Below are 4724 nucleotides of genomic sequence, written 5' to 3'. Positions count from 1 at the left end.
TTTTTTTTTTTTTTTTTTTTTTTTTAACATATAATGTACTATTTGTTTCAGAGGTACAGGTCTGTGATTCAACAGTCTTACACAATTCACAGCGCTCACCATAGCACACACCCCTCCCCAGTGTCTATCACCCAGTCACCCTATCCCTCCCACCCCCTACCACTCCAGCAACCCTCAGTTTGTTTCCTGAGATTAAGAATTCCTCATATGAGTGAAGTCCCCTTCTTTAGGGGGTCTGGGATGGACACGGTGGAGGTTGGGAGATTCTCAGTGTTTTGGGGGATAAATTGGGGCAGGGACTCCCCAGCAGCTGAGGGCCTTTCTCTTCCTCTTGCTCTCAATGGGGCTGGTGGTCCAGGGGGCTCTTACTCCTTGGAGGCCATGTGGACCATAAGGTCCACCACCCGGTTGCTGTAGCCAAATTCATTGTCATACCAGGAAATGAGCTTGACAAAGTGGTCGTTGAAAGCAATGCCAGCCCCAGCATCGAAGGTGGAGGAGTGGGTGTCACTGTTAAAGTCGCAGGAGACAACCTGGTCCTCAGTGTACCCCAGGATGCCCTTGAGGGGCCACTCTGATGCCTACTTCACCACCTTCTTGATGTCGTCATATTTAGCAGCTTTCTCCAGGTGGCAGGTCAGATCCTCCACGGATACATTGGGGGTGGGGACACGGAAAGCCATGCCAGTGAGCTTCCTGTTCAGTTCAGGGATGACTTTGACCACAGCCTTGGCAGCGCCAGTGGAAGCAGGGATGATGTTCTGGGCAGCCCCTTGGCCATCCTGCCACAGCTTCCCAGAGGGGCTGTCCACAGTCTTCTGGGTGACAGTGATGGCATGGACGGTGGTCATGAGTCCCTCCATGATGCTGAAGTTGTCATGGATGACCTTGGCCAAAGGAGCCAAGCAGTTGGCGGTGCAGGAGGCATTGCTGACAGTCTTCAGGGAATTGTCATACTTCTCATGGTTCACACCCATCACGAACATGGGGGCATCAGCAGAAGGAGCAGAGATGATGACCCTCTTGGCCCCGCCCTTCAAGTGAGCCCCAGCCTTCTCCATGGTGGTGAAGACCCCAGTGGACTCCACAACATACTCAGCACCAGCATCACCCCATTTGATGTTGGTGGGATCTCGCTCCTGGAAGATGGAGATACTTTCCATTGATGACAAGCTTCCCGTTCTCAGCCTTGACTGTGCCGTGGAATTTGGCATGGCTAGAATCATACTGGAACATGGAGACCATGTAGTTGAGGTCAATGAAGCAGTCATTGATGGTGACAATATCCACTTTGCCAGAGTTAAAAGCAGCCCTGGTGACCAGGCACCCAATACGGCCAAATCCGTTCACTCCAACCTTCACCATCATGTCTCAGGGACGCGGCTGGCACTGCACCAGAAGATGCGGCTGTCTGTCCAACGGGGAGGAGCAGAGAGGCTTCCCCTTTCTTGACTGGATCATTTGTTCTTTGGGTGTTGAGTTTAATAAGTTCTTTGTAGATTTTGGATACTAGCCCTTTATCTGATATGTCATTTGCAAATATCTTCTCCCATTCTGTCGGTTGTCTTTACTTTTAAGGATTGCCTCAAGTGAAAAATCTACCCTGTCTAAAGCCACACCCTCTCCCCTAGGTGGCCTACATCTAAACACTGAGTAAGTGGGCTATAAAGAACCGTTTGCAGCAACAGGACATCTTTGAAGTAACATCATAGCCCCAGAGCCCCAGGAAACTCCCAAGAGTCTTTAAACCTTCACAGCAGCTCACGTTCTCTCTCTCCCTACTTCTGCTTTTTTCCCTTCCCTTCCGTAGGTATTGGTCCAAGAACACAGTTTAAATACTTGGGATACCAAACTCCACCGGAGGGTGTTTCCTGGGAAATCCAATCGGTGACAACTTTCCTCCCTAAACTTCTATTTTCTCATCCACAAACAGAGAATAGTAGAACATTTCTCCCTGGATTGTTATGCAATTTCATTGAAATATTCACAAAAGGTACTTAATCTTGTGATTTACATATAGTAAATAGTGTATACATTTTATCTATAATGATAATGATTATGATGACTGGGAAAGAGAAATGAGGTGGACAGGCATGGTGTGATTTCAGTATTCCAAATGATGTCATTATGGTCTATCACTTTCTTGCTCCCTCCAGTTTAATTTTTTTAATAAACAACCACATTTTCTCAGTTAGCTTTGTGTGTTTGCCTCATTTGCTCTTATTACCAACCAGTACCATCCCTGTGGTAGGAAGAGACCAGAAGTGAACTGAATGATAAAATAAATCTTTCTCTCCCCTTCAAGAGGGATGCCCCTTGATTTTAAGCCCTGGCCTGATTCTCATAATGTTACTTATTACCCTCCAGACCAAATCTACCTGGCATATTGACAGTGGTCAAATTTTTACTGAAAGTTAGGCTTGTGTACTTTTTGAAATGTTCATCTTCCAGAAAGAGTTAATTCCTTACATAGTTTAAAAGATGAATGAAACTTTTTTTTTTTTCCTCAGATCTCCTGAGAGTAGACACTGACAAGGAGAATAAAGAAAGAGAAATGAAGGTCACCACAGGGAAGGGCTGGAAATAGGGAGAAGAAAAGAACCGACAGGCTTAAAACTCCTGAAGATACATGCCCTCTACTTTATAATACTGCACTGGGCCAGTGTTGCATCACAGTGTCAAATATAAATATTTGGGCATAAATATGTTCTTCCTTAAAGATGACATCAAACTGATATTATCATTATACAGTAAAGTAACACAGTCTCTGGCCATAGAAAGTTGAATTTGTTTTAACAAACTCTCCTTTCAAAAATAAAAATTCCTAACTTACAAAATATTTTTATCTTGGACTATAGTACTTTGGCTTTCTACCTAAGTAAATCAGGTAACTATCAAGTAAATTCATTATTATTTCCCTAATTTCCCATTATTGGACAGTTTGATTTCTTCCACTATGCACAACTGTGATCAATACTTAAGCAAGTATTTTCAAACACACAGTCTTTCCCATTATTTCTTTAAGATAAAGGCCTAATAAGATATTGTTAAATAAGAGCTTTTTAAAACTTGACAGTGAGATGAGAAAACCTGTGTGTAAGTAAAGCTTCCTAAGACACTGGAATGAAAGCACATAAGCTGTCCCATACTGTCCCACAAGCTCAAATGTTGCTTGCCATTAGTATGCCTGTAAGCTATGCTCCTTTCTTCTGCAGTCGCCTCCTGCAGTCTCAGGGCATGACTTCCCTCAATCTGATCCTGATCTTCCCTATGGCACTTAATTTCCAACCATGGGTACAGACCTGACCCTCAGCTTCTTTCAGTACTACACATTTCACTGAAAGCTTAGAAAAAAACACAAGTGAATTACAACACAGATATTTTTAAATGTCACATTCAATAGGACTTCCTTAAGAGTTCAAAGGCCCAATCCCTTCTACAGCATTTTCCAAAGGCATGCAATTTATAACCCAGCTCCTGGCTCGCTTCACTGTGGTAGAGGGAAAACAATCCCATCAGGTCAGCGTTCCCATTCATAGTGAGGAAGGGCCTGGGCATCCCCTCCTCCTGTTATGGTTCAAGAACCTGTCACTCTAAGGTTTAGAGAGAAAGTCAACTCTTCACCTTCCCAGGAACATAGTCCTACTATCAAGGTACTAATGCCCTAGTACTAGAGGATTTGTTTTGGATCCCAAGAAATTTTCAGGAGACAGTAAATACCACTTTCCAGCCTCAAGAGTATGGTTTTAAAATGAAATTAAAAATTCAAAGTCCAGTCTCAAAAATTTGCAAAGGGTGGGTTATATTGGATATGAAATAACTTCACATATGAGACTTAACAGAACAGTCCATATTGCACTGCATCAAGCTTTGTTCTGCTTCTATTCAGTTTGCTCCAGGCATTAGGTGAGGAGAAGGTATGACTCTACGTCTTCTGCTAGCCCCCCCATATGATGGCTCAAGTAACAGCACCACAGAACACTGAATAGCATTTGATCATACACAATCATGGCAGGTTTGGGGAGAGGAGGTATGAATCCATATTTAAGAACACACGTATATAATAGGAACGTAATCTACAGAGAATTGCTTAAAAGTATGAAACTAATTTTTATTGCTAAACAGAACTCCATTTCTTAAGAAGATTCTTCATTAATGTTTAAATTTCAGACACTTAAATGATATCTCAAAAGCTTTCTCAAAGAACAGACACTTGATGAGCTCCAAAGTTAAAGATCTACTCATAGAAAACAGAAGATGCTTGCAACTTCATCTTGAAAGAGTTCTTTTCTATTTTTTGCTGCTATTCCTGACAATGTTTAAAAAATAATAATGACAACAATAATAATGAAGATACCTTGCTATATCAGGGCTCTTCTGTGCAGATATATATATAAGAAATTTGAAGTTTCAAAATGAATAGCTGTCTGGAAACATTAAGTAAAGGTGATAAAACCTGCATAATTTGAATAAACACTGCTGAGGATTCCAATATATTACAATGTTTTAAAGGTGTTATTTACTTACTTGAGGACCAGTTGGGTTAAACACAATTCTTGGGCATTTTGTGTAAGCTACTGTTGTCAATGAAAAATTTAAGGCAGATAAAGATTGCTCACACCCTACCAAAATCTTACTGCTAAATTATAATTAAAATACATTTCAGACCAATTTTTACCATTTATTTTTACCATACAAACATTCAAACAATATTAGCAAGCAAG

The 4724-nt window shown here is 41.6% G+C and overlaps 1 pseudogene; it reads right to left on the bottom strand.

Moving 5' to 3' along the window:
• Positions 1-347: 347 nt before the first annotated feature.
• LOC116633502 lies at positions 348-1380 on the bottom strand (annotated as a pseudogene).
• Between the last annotated feature and the right edge of the window lie 3344 nt (positions 1381-4724).

The sequence above is a fragment of the Phoca vitulina genome, unplaced genomic scaffold, assembly GCF_004348235.1.
Source record: "Phoca vitulina isolate PV1807 unplaced genomic scaffold, GSC_HSeal_1.0 scaffold8, whole genome shotgun sequence".
NCBI classification, from domain to species: Eukaryota; Metazoa; Chordata; class Mammalia; order Carnivora; family Phocidae; genus Phoca; species Phoca vitulina.
This window is presented reverse-complemented; position numbering and strand designations above follow the sequence as displayed.